Source organism: Stegostoma tigrinum, chromosome 2 (assembly GCF_030684315.1).
Source record: "Stegostoma tigrinum isolate sSteTig4 chromosome 2, sSteTig4.hap1, whole genome shotgun sequence".
NCBI lineage: Eukaryota > Metazoa > Chordata > Chondrichthyes > Orectolobiformes > Stegostomatidae > Stegostoma > Stegostoma tigrinum.
Window position 1 is genome coordinate 2303866 of NC_081355.1, and position 21563 is coordinate 2325428.

Below are 21563 nucleotides of genomic sequence, written 5' to 3' on the forward strand. Positions count from 1 at the left end.
CCTCAAAAAGCCTCTTGGTGACATGTTTATTGCTGGCACAGTATCAAAGAGATTTTCCTTCATCAGTGTCTCTTTCAAAACTTCTATGACCCAGAGACTAATCTGTTGAAAAGTACAAAGCATTCATCTGATTGCTTTGATGTAATACGTTTCTTTGCATTGGTAATGAACAAAGGAAACACAACAGGAACAAGAAAAGAAAATAAAATCTGACCAATTAGTGTAGAATCCATCATGCATTCCATGATCTCTGCAGCTACACAAATCTATCATCTACACACTACATCTGCAATACAATCCCCAGATTTTAAGCTTCCTATCCTCAGGGAAGAGTACATTTTTCTGTGCGTGTACTTTGTATGTGCAGCATCAGGATACATTGCTTTGGAGTGGAAAGGTTGTGCTTTGTAGACTGAGCAAAGAGAAACAGATTGAATCTTATGGCATATTCCTCCGTAAATAAAAGCAAGATAAAAGGGTGTCTTCTGCAGCTACCTTGCAATTCAGGGAATGGGGTGGCAGGGGTTGCTGTAGTTCTCTCAAAACAGCTCCCACAGCAGAAGATAAGCTATTCGTGTTGAGGAGTCCTTCTTATCCTGGGAGAATGAGAGGATGGGAACAGATTCCTGAAATAGCACATTGTCCAAGAGCAGAGCAAGATCCCTCCTTATCCACCAGGAGGTGTGCAAAGCTTGCTCATGTTATCTGTCTCCCTTTTTGCTGCTGACAGGGGTTGAAATGTTGCTGTCTCCTTGGTACCAGAAATCCAAAGCTTTCTCCATCTCTGACAAAATGATGACTGCCTTGAACAACAATTTCACTGGTTCATTTCAATTGACCCCATAGAGCCTCTGGCAGATTGACTAGCCTCTGACATCACTGCTTGTGCCCTTTAACCATCACTTGAGGATTCATTACGGTTCCTCCATTGACTGTAGCTTGGTGATTCAATAGACACCGTGGCAGGAACAGGAAAACCCGCACAGGCACCAAACCACAATCCCCACATAACCTCCTCCCTGACACACAAGTAGTTGACCTGAGCAATTTAACAAAGTGTGGAGCTGGATGAACACAGCAGGCCAAGCAGCATCTCAGGAGCACAAAAGCTGACGTTTCGGGCCGAGACCCTTCATCAGACTAGACCTGAGCAATTTTGTCTGTTCAGGCGATAGCGATCACTAGAGAGGTTTCTATGTGGTACCCTCTCGAGAAGTTGATAGTGGTGGATAACTGCCTTCTTGAACCACTGCAGAACGTGTGGAGAAGCTTCTCTCACAGTGCTGTGAGGCAGAGATTCTGAGCCAGCAACAATGAACAAGGAGTGAAATATGTCTAAGTAAGCGTGGGCATGACTTAGGGGGACAGTGAGCGCTGACTTTGTTTCATATGCCTACTGCCTCTTGTGCTTGAATTTCTCCCATCAAAAAGCCTTGATGAGTTGCTATATTGCATCCAGTAAATAGTACATCTCAGTGAACCCCTGTCAGCTACTCATTAATGATCCTCCATTGGAATTAATTAGCGCATTGGGTGACTCAAAGAACATAGGTACAGAGGAGCAAGCTGTGATATGAAGGAGGGCCAGACAGAGGCCACGCAGCAGGACAGCTTGGCATCTTTTCCACCTGCAGTGTGTGGGATTCGGGCACATAACAGGAACTATCTTTTTTCACAGGAGCCACTTGAACTGTTCACAATTTTCAGTGCAGTGTACTGTTCTCAGTGGGAAGGAAGTGTGTAATCTCAGCAAAAACCTGAAATTGCTGCAGCAACTGTGCAATTGTCCCCCCACTAAGCAATTACCTCAAGAGCAGTTTTTTTTTCATTTTGTTTGTAATGAATTAATCCACTCTTCAAATTGGTGTCAAGTTTAAGGGGAGTGAATTGTAGCTCAATATATTCATAGTGTAGCAAATTATGGCATGAAATTCTGCTCCTCTTGTTGTGTTTTGCAGCAAAAGGCACAGAATTTAACTTTGTGCAGCAAACGATCCAACCCATTTATTCTGGGGTAACCTTGCTGTGTTACGTTTTATTTCAATTACCTTTAAGAGTGCATGCAAGTAGATTGAATACCATCAGGTATTGTGTGATGTGATAGCTGTAGAAAGTACACTGTATTAAAACAGGCAGGCTATTTATCTGTAATCTCCACCTTGTTCCTTCCCGACATTTATTCTTAAGGATGTGCACAATGCTGAACAGCACCTTTTTTGAATCTCAGGATGTTCGTTAAGTCCTTGTTTGGAATAAATGGTCTTCAAGTGTTGTGAATAACCACAGTTAAAAGAAGCTGGGGTTACGGAGAAGGAAACCTAGTGTAGGATCATAGTAAGTATTCACTACTCTTATTCTATCGAAGTACATATTGAACCTAGCAACATACCAGATATTTTTATATTGAAGTGTACAGGGTGTAGTGTTGTCAGCAGTGAGGAAATGATGACATCAGGATGCAAAGCAGGGGGCGTTACTGCAGGAGCAGGCAGCGGAAGATGAATAGGGGTGTTGCTGAGGGTATCAGCTTAAAAACCAGGGTGTGAGAGCTGACAACAGGCAGAGGGCACATCTGACACTGGAAAAGTAGGAGCGACATTTGAAGTGGAAGTAAACCTCTGCTGAAACAGTGAAGGACCCTGTGGTATTATCACCAGTCATTTAATCCAGAAGCTTAGGAAAGGTTCTGGAAGCATGGGTACTCATCCTACCATGACAGATGCAAGGTTTTTAATTTGGAAAATACCTGGAATTAAAAGTCTAATGATCACCACTGCAGAATTTAGAAAAAGAAATCTGGTTTATGAACACCCTTGTGGGGAAGGAAACTATCATCCTTACCTTGACCTTCAGACAGCAATATGTGGCTGGCTCTCACCTGCACTCAGGAATGGCCCAGCATGCCACTCAGTTGTATCAATCACTATGAAATTTCAACAAAGAAATGAAACTGGGTGGACCACAATATCAACTGAGGCACTGGAAAGGACAACAGTAAAAACAGGGACCAATATGCAGCAGATCAAAAAGGCAGGTCCTCACCACTTTCCCCATGTTAACTCGGGACAGGCAATAAGTGAATTCTAAAAATCAGTCTCAAAGAGAGACCAGGCAAGGGTGATGGCCATATGTGGCAGGTGCTACAGGTCAGGAGACCCTTGTATCTTGCACTGCTCATGTTTTAACACGCCTTGCCCCTGTTGCCTGCAAAAACAACATCTTGGAGAAACTGACTCATCACTATGCCTTTGATGTGTCTGCCCAGTTTGTTCAGCCTTCAGCTTGTTTCTCCTGAACTTAACACACTGCTGGCCCCCACTTCAACACTGTACACAATGTTTATCCACTCCAGCCAATACTGCTCAGCTCCTGTCTCCTTATCAGTCACAAGGCAATGAATCTCCATTCTTCAGTTTCAAACCTTAAACATAGCTGAAAGCCTCTGTAAAAGTAACCAACAATTTGCCCCTTCACAGGCTCAGTTGCCACACTGCTATCAAGGAGCACAATTTCCACATCCAGTTGCCTATGAGAAACCTTCAAGATGGCAGGAAGTTGTCTTTCTTCATTGGCTTCTGTCCTAATGCAGTCTGTTGGTCCAAAATCCTCCTGTTCCCTACCCTGGGTACAAGATAGACCCTCCCAAGAAGCATATAAAAAGAACTGAGACTGATAGACTTCATATTTCATACGATCACCTGCAAATATTTCAGAGTAAATAATAAATATTCCAAAAACAGAAATTGTTGTGGAAAGCTCTGCAGGGGTCTGGAAGCATCTGTGGAGAGAGAGCAGAATTAACAGTGTCACAGCACTGAAGGAATGATGTAAGATCCTGAGGGATCATGACAACGTAAATGTGGAAAGGATGTTTCCACTGGGGAGAATTTATAACCAGGGCTAGCTGTTTAAAAGTTAAAGGATCACCCATTTACAACAGAAATAAGGAGATTTATTTGTTTTCTCCCAGAGGTTCATGCAATTTTGGAACACTGCCTTGGAAGGTGGTGAAGCATTATCTTTGAATATTTTTAAGGCTAAGGTGGATACATTCTTGGTTTATAAAGGAGGTGAAAGGTCATCGAGTGTTGACAGAAATGTAGAGGTTACAAGTTCAGACCTAAGCTTGTTAGTTGCCAAAGAAAGCTTCAGGGGCTAAATTCCTGTTTCTGTTACTCGTTCCCTTACACTATGTTCATGTGATGGAGCCTTACTGTAGGATAAGAATGGAACAAGGATTCTAGAGATGAGGAAGAGTGGTTACTAGGTAAAGCGGTGCGGTGGGGAACAGCCTTAGAGAGTGTATATATAGACCTCTCACACCCAGAGAGAGAGAGAGAAAGATATGAGTATAGACCAGATGATGGCAGTGGCAAAGTACTAAGGGTCATTGTGAAGATGTATTAAACTGGAAAGCATTTCTCTATGTTTACCCAAGTTAAACCTTAATCATTTGTGAGCCCTCCTTCAGTAGCAGCACCCCACACCCACCCCTCCAACCCAACTCAAGTTTCTCTTTCCCAGGAAAAGGTGCTCTAACTTACTTGTTTGTTCTTCTGATAAGTATGTCTTCTTAGTTCTGGCATCATTCCTTCTTCTGAAGAAGGGTCTAAACCCGAAACACCAGCTTTCCTGCTCCGGAAATAATTCAGAGATGGTTTACTTGACACACATCTGGAATGAGCATGTTGTTTTATGAGGAAAGGTGGGACAGGCTCAGCTCTCAGACACTGGAGTTACAGATAAGAGGTGACTTGATTGAAATATACAAGCTGTTGAGGGATCTTGACAAAGTGGATGTGGAAACGATATTTCCTGTCATGGGAGGGTCTGAAACTATGGGTCACTTTTTAAGAATCATGGTTCAGAATATTTTTTTTCTGAAGAAGTGTCTAGACCTGAAATGTCAGTTTTCCTGCCCCTCTGATGCTGCTTGGCCTGCTGTGTTCATCCAGCTCCACACCTTGTTATCTCAGATTCTCCAGCATCAGCAGTTCCTACTATCTCTGAACATATTTGCAATGTTTTTACATCCTTTGTTTAACAGCCGAACAATGCCATGCACTGTACTTCAAAAAAGACCTTTATAACTGAACCATAACTTTGTGACAGTTGTATTCAATTAATGTGATTTGATTTGATTTATTACTATCATGCGTATCCCGATACAGTGACAATACTTTTCATATATGCCTTACAGGCAGCTCATACTATACAAGTGCATCAGAGTAACAGCACAGAGTGAAGGATATAGTGTTACAGCTGCTGAGAGGGTACAGAGAGAGATCAACATTAACATTAAAGAAGTCCATTCACCAGGCTGATGACAGCAGGGAGGAAGTTGTTCTTGAATCTGCTTGCACTTGTACTCAATATTTTATATTAACCTTCCTATAAACAGTAACATTCTATTAGCTTCCTTAATTACTTGTTGTACCTGCATACTAACCTTTTCCACGTCATGGACTTGCACACCCAAATTCCTCTACATTGCAGATCTCTGCAATCTCTCACCATTTCCTTTATTCATTCATGGGATGAGGGCCTCACTGGCTAGACAGCATTTATTGTCTATCCCTAATTGCCCAGAGGGCAGTTCAAAGTCAACCACATTGCTGTGGATCTGGAATCACAAGTAGGCCAGACCAGGTAAGGATAGCAGTTTCAGAGATAATGGGAACTGCAGATGCTGGAGAGTCCAAGATAACAAAGTGTGAAGCTGGATGAACACAGCAGGCCAAGAAGCACCTCAGGAGCACAAAAGCTGATGTTTCGGGCAGTTTCCTTCCCTAAGGGATATTAGTGAACCAGAGGGGCTTTTTTCCCCATTGATTGACAATGGATTCATGATCATTATTAGACTCTTAATTCCAGACATTTATCAAATTCAAATTCCACTATCTGCTGTAGTGGGTTTCAAACTCTGGTCCCCAGAACATTACCTGGGTCTCTGGATTAACAGTCTAGTGATAATACCACTTGGCCATTGCCTTTCACTCATTTAGATAATATGCTTCTCTTACTCTTCTGCCAAAGTGACTAATTTTACATTTTCCCACAAAGTATTCCTTTTGCCAGATCATTGCCCACTCACTGAAACTGTGTGCTTAAATATCACTCTGCTGCCTCCATATGCCCATTATACAACTTATTTCCCTATTTATTTATTCTTCATGTCATCTGCAAATCTGGTGACCATACCTTCAGTCCTTTCATCTGAGTCATTTATATAAAATGTCAAAATTTGAGGATCCATCGGTGATACCTGTGGCACACCACTTGTTACATCTTGCCAGCCAGAAAATGACTCATTTTTACTTTCTGCATCGTGTTATCCAGCCAATCTTCAACCCACAATAATATATTAGCTCCTACTCCACATTCTACAGTAACCCTTCATGTGGCACCTTATCAAATGCCTTCTGAAATCTCAGTATGCCACATATGCTCGTTAGCCTTCATCCACGGCTCATGTTGCATCCTTAAATAACTCAAATAAATTGGCCAAATCTGATTTTTTATTTCACAAAACCAAGTTGATTGCCAGATTCCCTTAAATTTTTCTAACTTTCCTGCTGTAAATATCTAAAGGAATAGTTTCCAACATGTTCCCTCTGACAGATCTTTAATTAGCTGGCCTGCAGCTTCCTGCTTTCTGACTCTTTTCCTTTTTGAATTAAGGAACTACATTTGCTACCTTCCAATCTGACAGAAATTTCCTCACATTCATGGAATTGTCATTTATTGTCACTTGTACTCAAGGATAGGGATGCAGGAGTACAGTGAAAAGTGCACAATGTTGCCATTCCCAGCATCATCTTGGGTACAAAGGCACTGAGGTACAAAATCTTAGTTACAAAGTAAAAAGGTAAAGAAACAAAGTTAAAAGTGAAAAGTTACAGTCCTTGTTGATATTAAGTAGGAAAATAAAGAAATAAAGTTAAAGTTTCAACAGCCCAACTTTAGTGTTTAGCTGTACTAGGCTTGCACTCTCTACAAGAGCTTGATCTCTTCGAATCTTTATGGTGTGGGGATGGGCCCTTTGGCCCAACAAGCCCACACTGACCCTCAGGGCATCCCATCCATACCCATTCCCGAACACTACAGGCAATTTAGCGTGGCCAATCCACCTAGCCTGTACATCTTTGGACTGTGGGAGGAAACCCCACATAGACACTGGGAGAACATGCAAATGTCACAATCACCCAAAGCTGGAATTGAACCTGGGACCCTAGTACTGCAAGGCAGCAGTACTAACCACTGAGTCTCCAAGCCCCCCTTCCCTATGGACCACTGTCTGGGAGACCACAGGCTGCCTGTGCTCTTCACCACCTCAGATGCTGACGGATCTCCCTCACCACAACATTGCATTCAATCTTCCTGCATTGGGCTCAATCTCTGACCATCAAAGCCCTGATCCAGGCCCCCAGCTCCTGTCATGCTCTGGAACAAAACAAACCGTGATACCACCAAGCAACAAAGTTCCCACTCCAGGCCCACAGCCAAAATGAAAATGAAAAGCAGGCAGAGTGGATGAACCGACCCCACCGATGCCACCTTGTGCATATTTTATAGCACAAATTTTACAGTTAGAACCAAGGCATCTATTCTTTGCCTCTCCATTTGTTTTAAAATTAGAATGAAATCTATACATCCAGCATCTTGTTCAATACCATTCCCCTGGTGATAATCATTTTTCTGAGTTTCAGTTTCCTGATTTCTGGGAATGGTTCTGGGATGCTACTTATCTCCTCAATTGTGAAGACCAATGAAAAAAGAACTGTTCGATTATCTACCATCTCCTTACTTTACATTGTTAATCGCCAGATTAATTTTCTAGAATTATTGGTTTCCTTTTTTCCTTTTTTTTATAGGAACACTTAATTACTTTTAAATTTCATGCTAGATTTCTCATACAAGGGATCCATGATTTACAAATGCTTGATTGACAAATGCTCAAACTTACAAATACAATACCACACTGGGGCATTTAACGATAGCTCAGCCAGTGATACCCCTTTCTCATGAGTGATTGAAAAGAACGAATCTATTTGTCCAAGTGGGAAAGGTTGCCTACACAAAATAGATGTCAGAAAGTAAACTCAGTTGTAATAATCAATAAATAGATTTATTAATTAGTAATTAGTTACAATGGAGATGAATGACATGCACACCAGAGATAGTCACACTCAGCTTGCAATTACGAACACAATACAGGCATGTCTCCTATAATACGATAGTTGCGTTCTTGTGTGATCTCGCACTATAGAAAATTGCATTATAGGGCAATCGCTACAGAAAATCGCTATTCTGTATGGTAGAAAGTTCATGTTGTCCAAATGCCGTTTGCTATTAATCAATCCCGTTATAGTCAACTCGCATTATAGCAGAAACACTTGTACTACTGTTGTCTCATGTTGTTAACGTTAAGAACAAACACTGTAGCAGTATACTCCCTCTAGTGATCAGAGATAATGGGAACTGCAGATGCTGGAGAATCCGAGACAACAAAGTGTGGAGCTGGATGAACACAGCAGGCCAAGCAGCATCTTAGGAGAACAAAGGGTAACGTTTTGGGTCCAGACCCTTCATCAGAAAAGGGGGATGGGGAGAGGGTTCTGAAATAAATAGGGAGAGAGGGGGAGGCAGACTGAAGATAGATAGAGGAGAAGATAGCTGGAGAGGAGAGTACGGGTGGGGAGGTAGGGAGGGGATATGTCAGTCCGGGGAGGACGGACAGGTCAAGGGGGCGGGATGAGGTTAGTAGGTAGGAAATGGAGGTGCGCCTTGAGGTGGGATGAGGGGATAGGTGGCAGGAAGAACAGGTTGGGGAGGTGGGGACGAGCTGGGTTGGTTTTGGAATGCAGTCGGGGGAGGGGAGATTTTGAAGCTGGTGAAGTCCACATTGATACCATTGGGCTGCAGGGTTCCCAAGCGGAATATGAGTTGCTGTTCCTGCAACCTTCGGGTGGCATCATTATGGCACTGCAGGAGGCCCACGATGGACATGTGATTCAGAATTTATGGGGCAGATGGATAGTCCTTGGTTCCCTCCCAGGAACAGTTCTTTACATCTGACAAGTGGAGTTTTTCTTTTTTTTTCACCTATTTTTACAATAAATCCATTCAGAGACCTTAGTAAACACCGCTGTGACAGATGGCACTTGAAATTGGGTCTCCTGGTCTAGAGGTAGGGACATTGCCACTGTGCCATAGTAGGGTCAAGCTGGGCAGAGTTTTCATAATTTATATCCATTAACCCTGTTAAGTGTTAACTGTTTATTACAAGACCTGTGAGACCTGCTTTTGATTCAAAAACCAGAGAAACCTCCTAGCTCCAAACACATCTTTTTAAGGGAAATTACAAGTCCAGGAGAAAGAGATGCACCAGTCACTTTTACAAATCAGCTCCTTCAACCAAGAACCAATCATTCAGATAAATAATGTTTGTTTTTAATTTGCCTTACCTTCATTTCACCCGCATTTTCATAATTTATGCCTATGTTCTTCATAGTCAGATGTCACATGACTTTAGGCCCTAGTCCAACAGGTTTATTTGTAATCACAAGCTTTCGCAGCGTAGACCCTTTGTCAGATGAAATCCATTTCTACTCTGTACAGACTCGTCATGACTGTGAAAACTTTCATCACATTTTCCCTAGGCCACCATGCCTCCATGCCTCAATTTCTCCAATCTAACCTCATAATCAAAGTTGCACATCCTTAGATCCATCCATTAGTTCTTTGAGGATGTGACTAGAAAAGTTGATGAGGGTCGAGCTGTGGATGTGGTGTATATGGACTTCAGTAAGGCATTTGGTAATGTTCCCCATGGTAGGCTCATTCAGAAGGTCAGGAGGAATGGGATACAGGGGAACTTAGCTGTCTGGATACAGAATTGGCTGGCCAACAGAAGGCAGCGAGTGGTAGTAGAAGGAAAATATTCTGCCTGGAAGTCAGTGGTGAGTGGTGTTCCACTGGGCTCTGTCCTTGGGACTCTACTGTTTGTAATTTTTATTCATGACTTGGATGAGGGGATTGAAGGATGAGTCAGCAAGTTTGCAGATGACACAAAGGTTGGAGGTGTCGTTGACAGTATAGAGGGCTGTTGTAGGCTGCAGCGGGACATTGACAGGATACAGAGATGGGCTGAGAGGTGGCAGATAGAGTTCAACCTGGATAAATGTGAGGTGATGCATTTTGGAAGGTCGAGTTTGAAAGCTGAGTACAGGATTAAGGATAGGATTCTTGGCAGCGTGGAGGAACAGAGGGATCTTGGAGTGCAGATACATAGATCCCTTAAAATGGCCACCCAAGTGGACAGGGTTGTTAAGAAAGCATATGGTTGTTGGCTTTCATTAACAGGGGGTTTGAGTTTAAGAGTCGTGAGATCTTGTTGCAGATCTATAAAACATTGGTTAGACCGCACTTGGAATACTGCGTCCAGTTCTGGTCGCCCTATTATAGGAAAGACGTGGATGCTTTGGAGAGGGTTCAGAGGAGGTTTACCAGGATGCTGCCTGGACTGGAGGGCTTATCTTATGAAGAGAGGTTGACTGAGCTCAGACTTTTTTTATTGGAGAAAAGTAGGAGGAGAGGGGACCTAATTGAGGTATACAAGATAATGAGAGGCATAGATAGAGTTGATAGCCAGAGACTATTTCCCAGGGCAGAAAAGGCTAACACGAGGGCTCATAGTTTTATGCTGGTTGGAGGAAAGTACAGAGGGGATGTCAGAGGCGGGTTCTTTACGCAGAGAGTTGTGAGAGCATGGAATGCGTTGCCAGCAGCAGTTGTGGACGCAAGGTCATTGGGGTCATTTAAGAGACTGCTGGACATGCATATGGTCACAGAAATTTGAGGGTGCATACATGTGGATCAATGGTCGGCACAACATCGTGGGCTGAAGGGCCTGTTCTGTGCTGTACTGTTCTATGTTCTATATTCTATGTTCTATCATCATTAACCTCTCCTGCATTTGTTCTAACACATTCACATCCTTCCCATGATGTGGTATCCAGGACCGCCCACTATACTCCAGGTGAAGTCAAACCAGTGACTTATAAAAGTTTATCACAGGAGCATGTTAATTTGAAGCAAGGCATATTTATACATCTTTGGCAATTTTGTAATATGTGTAATTCAGAAATAAAACCAGCTTCTTCCTTACTTAGCTAAATAAAGACCCTGTTTCTTAATTTATTTAATTACAGCATACACACACAAGTCTTTGCTGAGCTGGCAATCTAATATCCACTTTTGATTTTAACTAAAAACCAAAAGAACTGCGGATGCTGTAAATCAGGAACAAAAACAAAGTTGCTGGTAAAGCTCGGCATGTCTGGCAGCATCTGTGGAGGAGAAAACAGAGTTAACATTTCGGATCCGGTGACCCTTCCTCAGAGCAGTTCTGAGGAAGGGTCACCTGGCCCAAAATGCTGACTTTGATTTTAACTACCTGCTTACATCCAATGGGGAGGAGGAAAATAGAAAAAGATTTACCCCTCTCTTATCAATTCATAACATTGGTCGCTTGTCCAATCAACTTCAGTCTCGATTTTGACACAGACATGCTATGTTCAGCCAAGCATTTTGATATCTGAGTATCACCGCATTACACAATGTTTTTCATAGAAAACTTTGTTTGACTGTCTTTTATCTTAGGGTCCAAGGACTAATCTCCAAGAGGCGCCCGCAACATTACAATCCCGTGGTTCAAGTGCACAAGCAATTCCCACTGTTAACCTCAAGTTCACAACCTTTTGCTGTAAGTGAGCTTTTACTTTTATAAATTGATAGAAGTTTTCCACAATCCCACTACTTTGGCATCTTTTCTACACTGTGCACTTTTTCTCAGTTTTCCCACTGACTGTTTTACCAAGAAAGGCATTAAATAAACCTTCAGCGTTCCAAAGCAGAAACACATCAAACTGAAACATTAGCTCTGCTCCCCACTTACTGTTGCTGCTTGGCCTAGTGATGCTTTTTCTCACATTTTCCAGGTTTTATCCACAGTGCTTTGTTTTGATCTCATAAAGTTGTGTTTGTTTCAAACAAAATTGGATTCTAATGCTTGGTATACTTCAATAAACTTACATGGCACAAAAGAGAGAGATTGAACCAGCCATCGGTGTCATCAGCCTCAGCTAACAAAACAATGACTTGCTTTTATGAAACATCTTTCAAATGGTGAAATATCCCAAAGTGTTTCAAACAATGGCCAACTTGCAAAATTTGACACTAAGTTACTTAATGAGCTATTAGAACTCATCATCAAAGTTTTGTCAGGCTGGGCAAGGGAGGAAGCATGGGTGATAGGTGGCAACATCCAAATAGATGCAATGGCAGTCCACTACAAAGCCACTGACTCCCATTGCTAACTTCACTACAGGTCTTCGCACTCCTTGACCTGCAAGGACTCTATCATATTCTCCCATTTCCTCTGTGTACGTTGTATCTGCTCCAATGATGTCACTTTCTAAAACAGTGTTGCTGGCATGGCTTTCTTCCTCCAAAACCATGGGTTCCCACCTACTGTGGGTGACTGGGCCCCCAACTTTATCCGACCTTTCCCCTGTGCTTCCGCTCTTGCCCCTTCCCATCACTCACAACAGTGTGATTGGGTCCCCCGATCCTCAATTTTTATCCCACCAGTTTCCACTTTCAAAGGATCATTCTCTCCCATTTCAAACAACTCCAGCAGAACACCACCGGAAAACACGTCTTCCCCTCACTCCCCCTGTCTGTCATTCCCTCCAGGACGCCCTAGTCCATTCCACAGCCACCAACACCATTCCCTCCCACAACACCTCCCCATGTAACCACACAAGATACAACACCTGCCTCTTCATCTCCTCCCTGCTCACCATCCAAGGGCTCAAGCTGTCTTTCCAGGTGAAGTAGCATTTCACCTGTATCTCCTCCAATCTTGTGTATTGTATTCTCTGCACCCAATGTGGCCAACTCTACATTTGAGAAACCAAGCACAGACTGGGTGACTGCTTTGTAGAACACCTCAAAGTCTATGCGCAAGTATGACCCTGACCTTCCTGAAACCAGTTATCTTAACACAGCATCCTGCTCGCATGCCCACTTGTCTGTCCTCGACATGCTGCAGTGTTCCAGTGAATCACAGTGCAAACTGAAGGAACAGCATCTCATCATCATACCAGGCACTTTACAGCCTTCTGGACTTAACATTGAGCTCAAGGTATTCAAATTGTCAAGCAACTCCCATTTCTTTCATAGATAACAAGGTGTGGAGCTGGATGAACACAGCAGGCCAAGCAGCATCTTAGGAGCAGGAAAGCTGATGTTTCGGGCCTAGACCCTTCATCAGAGAGGGGAGCGAGAAGAGGGTTCTGAAATGAATAGGGAGAGAGGGGAAGGCAGATCGAAGATGGATAGGGGAGAAGATAGGTGGAGAGGAGACAGACAAGTCAAAGAGGCAGGATGGAACCAGTAAAGGTGAGTGTAGGTGGGGAGGTAGGGAGGATATAGGTCAGTCCAGGGAGCACGGACAGGCCAAGGGAGTGGGATGAGGTTAGTTGGTAGGAAATGGAGGTGGGGCTTGAGGTGGGAGGAGGAGGAAGGTGAGAGGAAGAACAGGTTAGGGAGCTGGGGATGAGCTGGGCTGGTTTTGGGATGCGGTGGGAGGAGGGGGAGATTTAGAAGCTTGTGAAATCCACGTTGATACCATTGGGCTGCAGGGTTCCCAAGCGGAATAGGAGTTGCTGTTCCTGCAACCTTCGGGTAGCATCATTGTTGCACCGCAGGAGGCTGAGGATGGACATGTCGTCTGAGGAATGGGAGGGGGAGTTAAAATGGTTCACGACTGGAAGGTGCAGTTGTTTATTGCGAACTGAGTGTAGGTGTTCTACAAAGTGTTCCCCAAGCCTCCACTTGGTTTCCCCCATATAGAGGAGGCCACAACGGGTACAGCAGATGTAGTATACTATATTGGCAGATGTGCAGGTGAATATCTGCTTGATGTGGAAAGTCTTCTTGGGGCCTGGGATGGGGGTGAGGGAGGAGGTGTGGGGGCAGATGTAGAGTTTCCTGCAGTTGCATGGGAACGTGCCAGGTGTGGTGGGATTGGAAGGGAGTGTCGAGCGGATAAGAGAGTCACGGAGAGAGTGGTCCCTCTGGAAAACAGATAAGGATGGGGATGGAAATATGTCTTGGGTGGTGGGATCGGTTTGCAGATGGCGCAAGTGTCAGAGGATTATGCGTTGGATCTGGAGTTTGGTAGGGTGGTATGTGAGGATGAAGGGGATTTTTTTTGGTAATTATTGTGGGGACGAGTTGTGAGGGATGAGTTGCTGGAAATGTGAGAGACATGGTCGAGGGCATTCTCGACCGTTGCAGGGGGAAGGTTGCAGTCCTTGAAAAATGAGGACATCTGAGATGTATGGGAGTGGAATACCTCATCCTGGGAGCAGATGAAGCAGTGGCAAAAGAATTGGGAATAGGGGATGGCATTTTTGCAGGAAGGTTGGTGGGAGGAAGTGTATTCTCGGTAGCTGTGGCAGTCAGTGGGCTTGAAATGGATATCGGTTTCTAGGTGGTTGCCCGAGATGGAGACAGAGAGGTCCAGGAAGGTGAGAGAAATGCTAGAGATGGTCCAGGTGAACTTAAGGTTGAGGTGGAAGGTGTTGGTGAAGTGGATGAACTGTTTGAACTCCTCGTGGGAGCATGAGGCAGTGCCGATACAGTCATCAATGTAATGGAGGAAGAAGTGGAGCTTAGGGTCAATGTAAATACGGGAGAGGGATTGTTCCATATAACCTATTCTGATGCTGCTTAGCCTGCTGTGTTCATCCAGCTCTACACCTGTTATCTCAGATTGTCCAGCAGCTGCAGTTCCTACTATCTCTCCCATTTCGTTCCTTTCTTTTAGCTTTACTTGTTACATTCTCTGTCTCTGTGTCTTCTCTCTCCTCCCCCACCCTAGTGGGATTGTCTGCTCTTTCAGCTTTGGCAGGTAGACATACCATGGGGTCTGCAATTCTCACATTCCGATCACTTAATCTGAACTATCAACATCTTTTCTCCACCAGCACTCTACGCCTTACCAACCCCAGACCACTGCCCCAGCAATGCTGGCCCCTCTAAACTTCAGCGCTGATGAAGAGTCATCTATACTTAAAATGTTAGCTTTTTTCTTCTCCATGGATGCTGTCTGACCCATTGTGATCTCCAGCATTGGTTGTTTTCACTGCTTATTTATGCCCTGACTGAATGAGATGTTAGGATAAGGTTAGAAGTCACATAGGTTTATTTGAAATCACAAGCGTTGGGACTGCTGCTCCTTTGTCAGATGAAGTGACAGAGAGGCCCACACGCATAGAATTTATAGGCAGAGAGATCAATAGGCAGTAAGACCAAAAGATCCTACAAATGCTGTGAGTGAAGTGTCGACAGGCTGAATAACATGTCTCCACTGGTGATTAAAAGTGCTAAACAGTGTACATAAAGTCTCACCAGCTGAATAGGAAGTGAAAGGATGATCTATGATCTGATTAAATGAGACTGAGAGATAATTACAGAAAAATTAAAAATAAGGTGGTGCTGGAGACAAATCAAACAGCTGGACTTACATAAAAACTAAAACAACTGCAGAAGAAGTACATCAGGAACAAAAACAAAATTGCTGGAAAAGCTCAGCAGATCTGGCAGCATCTGTGGAAGAAAATACAGAGTTAATGTTCTGGGTTCGGTGACCTTCCTCAGGTCTGAAATAACATGATTGGTATAAGAGTCACTTGCCAAGGGGCTAACCAAAGTAACAAATAATCCAAAACTGTACAAATTAATTAAGCTAGAGAGATCATTCCAAGTTATTCCAGGTGATGTTGCAACTTTGAAATTGAGATCCTGTGCATATTTTCAGCTTGCACTCAGGATACAGCGAACCAGCTGTATGGCACTGCCAAGCCGAAGGGGCAATGGAACTAAGCCACCTACATGCACTTCAAAAACAAGAAACTAGAGAAACTTGGCATCACCGCCAGCAGTAACCAAGCCTTCCCCGATACCATGGTTGAATGCGATACTACCACAAGGAAATCCATCGTCAACTTATCTGACCACACCCTTCATCTGGACAAAATTGAAGTTTTCAGCCAACGGCTCAATTTTTGCCCTACTATCAAAATGGAGCCCATTGGTCTTGCAGCAAACACAGTGGAATTCACTAGGCGAAAGAGACTCCGGGAATTCTTCCACGAACCTCAAGATGTCAGCAGTGAGCCCAATGAGACAACCAATGAAACAGTCAACAGAGAGATCTATGGTGCAGCGACCAAAGAAGAGTGGAATTGGAGCCCTCCAGAGGGCCATTGCCCCAGGGTCAACCTGTATGCTCAAGCCATCAGGAGATGTGTAAGCACCACATTCATCAGCCACACTCACAAGGTAGTACAAAACATCAGCCGAGCACAATGAAAAGTTCATCTGTGCTCTCAAGACCAATTGCAACACTGTCATCAAACCAGCAAAGCAGGGACCATCATCATACAAAATAGGACATATTGCTTCAAAAAAGCATACTGACAACTGAACAGCCAGGAACATTACAGACAACTACCTGCTTATCTGATCAAGGAACACACCCACCAACTCAACAGATTGGTCAAGACTTTTGATCTAAACCTTCGGATCTCTTATGCTTTCTAATCCAAGGTATGTCTCGCATAGAAGACTTTCAAAGTTACACAAAGCCAACACACCTAAACGTCCCATTGTATCAGGCAATGGGCCCCTTTATGAGATCCTCTCTGGCTACGTTGAGGGCATTTTGAAACCCCCAGCTTCCGTTGTGAAACTGCAGAATTCTTACAGAAACTGAGCATCCGCAGACCAGTCATACCAGGAACATTCCTCGTCACAGTGGACATTTTGGCAGTCTACTCCAGCGTCTCCCACAATGATAGCATCGCTGCAACAGCCTCCATACTCAATATCACTAACTGCCAATCTCCAGACACCATCCTACAACTCATCTGCTTCATCCTTGAACACAACGTCTTCATTTTCTACAACCAGTTCTTCATCCAGACATACAGAACAGCCATGAGGACTAGATTTCCTCCCCAATATGCCAACATTTTCATGCACAAGTTTGAACAAGACTGCTTTGTTGCACAGAACCTCAACTAACGTTACATACCAGATATATTGATGACATTTTCTTCCTTAGGACTCATGATGAGGAATCACTGAAACAACTACATAGTGATGCCAACAAGTTTCATTCCACCGTCAGACTTACCATGGACTATTCTTTAGAACGAGTCCCATTTTTGGACACGCATCTCCAGCAGGGGCGGATACCTCAGTACGTCACTCTACCACAAGCCTGTGGATAACTTCATGATGCTGCACTTTTCTATCTTGCACTGGAAACATATTAAAACAGTCATCTCCTTCGGACAAGGTCAGAGATAAACACATGATCTGCTGAGATGAGGAAGAATGTGATGAACACCTCAAGATTTTGAAGAATGGGATACAATGCTCAACTCATCAATCACCACTTCCAATGTTCCACAGTGAAAAACCACAATGACTTCCTCAATCAACAGACACAAGGCACAACTGATAGACCACCATTCATCGTCCAGTACTTCATCAGAGCGGAGAAACTATTTATATGTCATGATGACCCATGAATATCTCACAAAGATCATCCCTACACCTCCATTTCTCACCTTCAAACCATCACCAAACCTTAAACAGACCATTGTTTGGGTAAACTACCCAGCCTTTAGGACGACACCAACAACAACATCACACAACCCTGCCATGCCATCCTCTGCAAGACATGTCAGATCATCACATGGACACTACCATCATAGATAGGAACACCACCCACCATGTGCATAGCAGATACTCATGTGATTTGGCCAACATTGTCTATTTCAAACACTGCAGGCAAAGATGCCTCTGGACATGGTACATTGGCAAGACCGTGCAGATGTTTCAACAATAGATGAATGGATATCATGCAACAATTGCCAGACAGGGATTGTTCCTCCCAGTGGGGAATACTTCAGAGATCAAGGACATTCAGCCCCCAATCTTCAGGTAAGCACCCCCCCAAAGCAAACTGTGAGATATGCAACACTGCAGAATCGCCGAGATGAAACAGACCATTAAGTTTCGTAGCCATGAAGACAGCCTCAACAATGATCTTGGGTTCATGTTGCGCTTAGTGCAACTCTCTCACACTGTTCTATATTTGTAAAACCTTCCTTACTGTCTTATTTTGAAAGCATCAGCTTGATAACTTGTTAATGATCTCTCTACCTGAATTAATTCATACAGTTTTGGATTACTTATTACTATGGTTAGACCCTCGGCATGTTATTCTACCTTTTATGTTATTTCAGTGATTTGGCTTGGCTCCAGCACCATTTCACTTAATTTCTTTTTGTAATTATCTCTCTGCCTCAATTAATCCGATTATAAATCATCCCTTTGCTTGTTATTCAGCTTTTAACTCTTTTCTCACACCGTCTGACAATTCTAATCACCTGCAGAGACTTGTTATTCAGCCTATTGACGCTCGACTCACACTATTTGTACTATCTTTTGATCTCTCTGCCTATAAATTTTATGCCTGTGTGCTTCTCTTCACTTCACCTGACAAAACTTGTAATTTCACATAAACCTGCTGGACTATAACCTGGTATCGTGTCACTCCTCACCTTGTCCACCCCAGTCCAAGACTGGCTCTGCCACATCAGAGATGATAGGATGTAAATGCACTGAACATCAGAGTCGCAGATCAGGATTTTCTGTTTTAATGGCTGGATAAGTCAAAATGAGCAAATGGTGAAAAACACTTAAATTGTATCTTGATGTGATTGAGACAGAGCTCATCAATATCCCACGTAGGTAGTGCAGGAGAAACAAATGAGTCAGTTTGCAATTTTATCTTAGCCTGGTTCAAGAGCATACCCTTTAACCTGAAGCTCGCTGATAATTCTATTCCTTCCCACCTGCAAAAGTCACTTTCTTTTGTAAACAACAGTATTTAATTAATTAAGATTGAAGTAAAGGAATCTGATGTCTATTATGCATTTACATAAGAAAACAGAGTTTTCTCGCAATTTATTAGTTGAAATATTCAGGGAGTGTTTAAGAAAGGGAGATTTGTTTAACTCTTTCGGCAGCACAGATACAGCACGTTCTACAGAGCCAACAAATTCATTCATGTGAATATCTTTGTTTGAATTTGTCTGCAGTTTGCAGTGTGCACTTTTCCTCATGACAGACCACAGCCTTCCTGCCAAAGAGTATCCTGAATCATTCCATAAAAGTGACCTCTCTTCAGCAAATTTGTTTGAATATCAGTCACCGTGAGGTCTGTAAAACGGTCTTGAAAGATTTGCTCTCTGATTCCTTATCTCTGAACCGAGCCCAAAACAGGGATTCACTGAGTAATGGACAGCTAACTTGTCACCCAGTAATGCCCTCAGTCTGTGCATCAAAACAAAATATTCTTCCAGCAGCTCTAACATTAAACACAAAGACTTAGCTGCACATTCAAGTATTAAATAAATGACTCTTGGCAAAAGGGAAAGACTCAGCAACGCTTCTATTCTGAATTTTGTTTCATTGTCTGAGAAGGCTCTGCATATAACTTGATGTCTATTGCATATTTGAGCAAAATCTGATACTTACATGGAAGGAAAAGATACAGTACTGCTTGTACAGTAATAGATTTACTTTGTAAGATCCTGCAACATGCAGAACTTTGTCCCAAAATAATACAGTTTTCTCATAAGGGAATGAGAGTGACAGATGTGAACTAATGAAGGTGATGTGTTGATTTTTCTGCAGTCTTTACATAAAGCCTTAAGATGCCATCAGAAAGGTAAATTACATTTCCCCTTCATGCACCTCTAATGCTCAGCCAGATGGTCAGATTTGAATAAAACTGCATCATTCCTGCTTCCCATTACTGGTATAAAAATATTGCTTCAGATCTGAAATCCTTTTCAAAAGCTTTCCTGACTAAAACTATCACTCAATGTAAGGTATTACAAACTGCTCCCGTCTGAGAATTGGACATGCTTCCAGTAACTGTCAGAGAAGCACAGAAATAATGTAAGCGAAGGAACTGTTACAGTATTTGCTATCCCCAAGTACACAGAGCAGCAGAAAATCACAGGGCCAGACAGAGACAAAATAACATGCTCTAAACCTGAATCATATTACACTGCCAGTATAATTATAGGAGCATATATTCACTGTGAAAGTCCAATTTAAAACCAACATCAGACGAATAACTGCTGGATAACCTTGAACAATTTCCGATATGAGTTTAAAAGCTCTTGCTTGATCAGCACAGCAATTAACACAATCACATCAAAGGCATGCATTGACTGTAGGAAACATACCTGCTATGTCAGAGCACACCTTCCTATTAATCTCTGGACAATGCAGCAAACATTCCCCTTCATTCACAGAAATACATCATATACAGATAGATACAAACCACTGGCTTACTGCAAGAGAAGAGCTATTCTCAGAAATGATAGCATTCCTCACTGTGAATATCCCACAATTACCTTCAGATCAATACTCCTCTTTGGGAGCTGCTTGACAACATGTTATGGAGTCTACTCAAGCAGCCAATTGTTGTCAAGGATTCCCCAGATGCGTTCCCCCGGGACACTGGTGAAATAAAATCTGTGAAAGTGGTTTGCCCAGCACTGAAGCTTACTTTACACATACGTACTCATCGCTGCTTCACACCACGAATGCTGACAAAACTGATGCAGTGCAATGTGATCCACCTACTGTTCCCTGTAACTCCCCTGAGACAGCATAACAAATTAAACTAAATTATCCTTTGCTTTATTTCGAGTTAATGCGTACAAAATTGACATGCTATGAAGTGCGTTTTCTCTCACTCCCCAAGACATCTTCTTTCTTAATGATACATACATATACTGTATATACTGAGCAATAAATTTATACTACATGGAGAATTTGCTACCCTGTGAGATGATATTGATGTTCAACCAGCATAAAAAAAATGACATGGAAATATCATTGTATCTGTGCGTGAAGAATATATTCTCTGTTGATACATCAATGTGACTGTCACACAATACTACAATGAAAGCCCTATAAAGTTATCAATACAAACAGAAAATACTGGAAATTCTCACTAAGCCAAAAAGCATCTGTGAAGTGAAGAATGATTAACATGACAGGTCATTGACCTTGCTTGTTAGACAATGCCGCTTACATTGCCACAACACCAGAGCATTGTGAAACATCTGCCTTTGCATGTTGCTCAAATTTTTGAGGTACTTTTTGTTTCCAGCATACAAATGGGCGACTGCTGACAGTTCAAAAAGACATTTGGCCTACCACACAATTGAACGTTAGGATGAAATTCAGTGCTGGCGCAATGCCTAGCCTGTAGGTACGTTCCACTTGTTGGCTGATCAAATCCTTCAATAAATGTAAAATGCTTCGGTTACTGGCAATCTGAATCAAATACAGCGTACACCAACAAAACTCAGTTGGCCTGGCAGTATCTG

General features: G+C 42.9%; 1 protein-coding gene across 1 annotated transcript in view; it reads right to left on the reverse strand.

Annotated features, from left to right (window-relative positions):
• Positions 1-20512, reverse strand: part of LOC125447799 (cadherin-12-like) — a 646081-nt gene extending 625569 nt beyond the window's left edge. Inside the window, exon 1 of the mRNA XM_059641207.1 lies at positions 20409-20512. The gene's annotated coding sequence lies outside the window, so the exon portion shown is untranslated. The remainder of the gene's footprint in view (positions 1-20408) is intronic.
• Positions 20513-21563: the final 1051 nt, after the last annotated feature.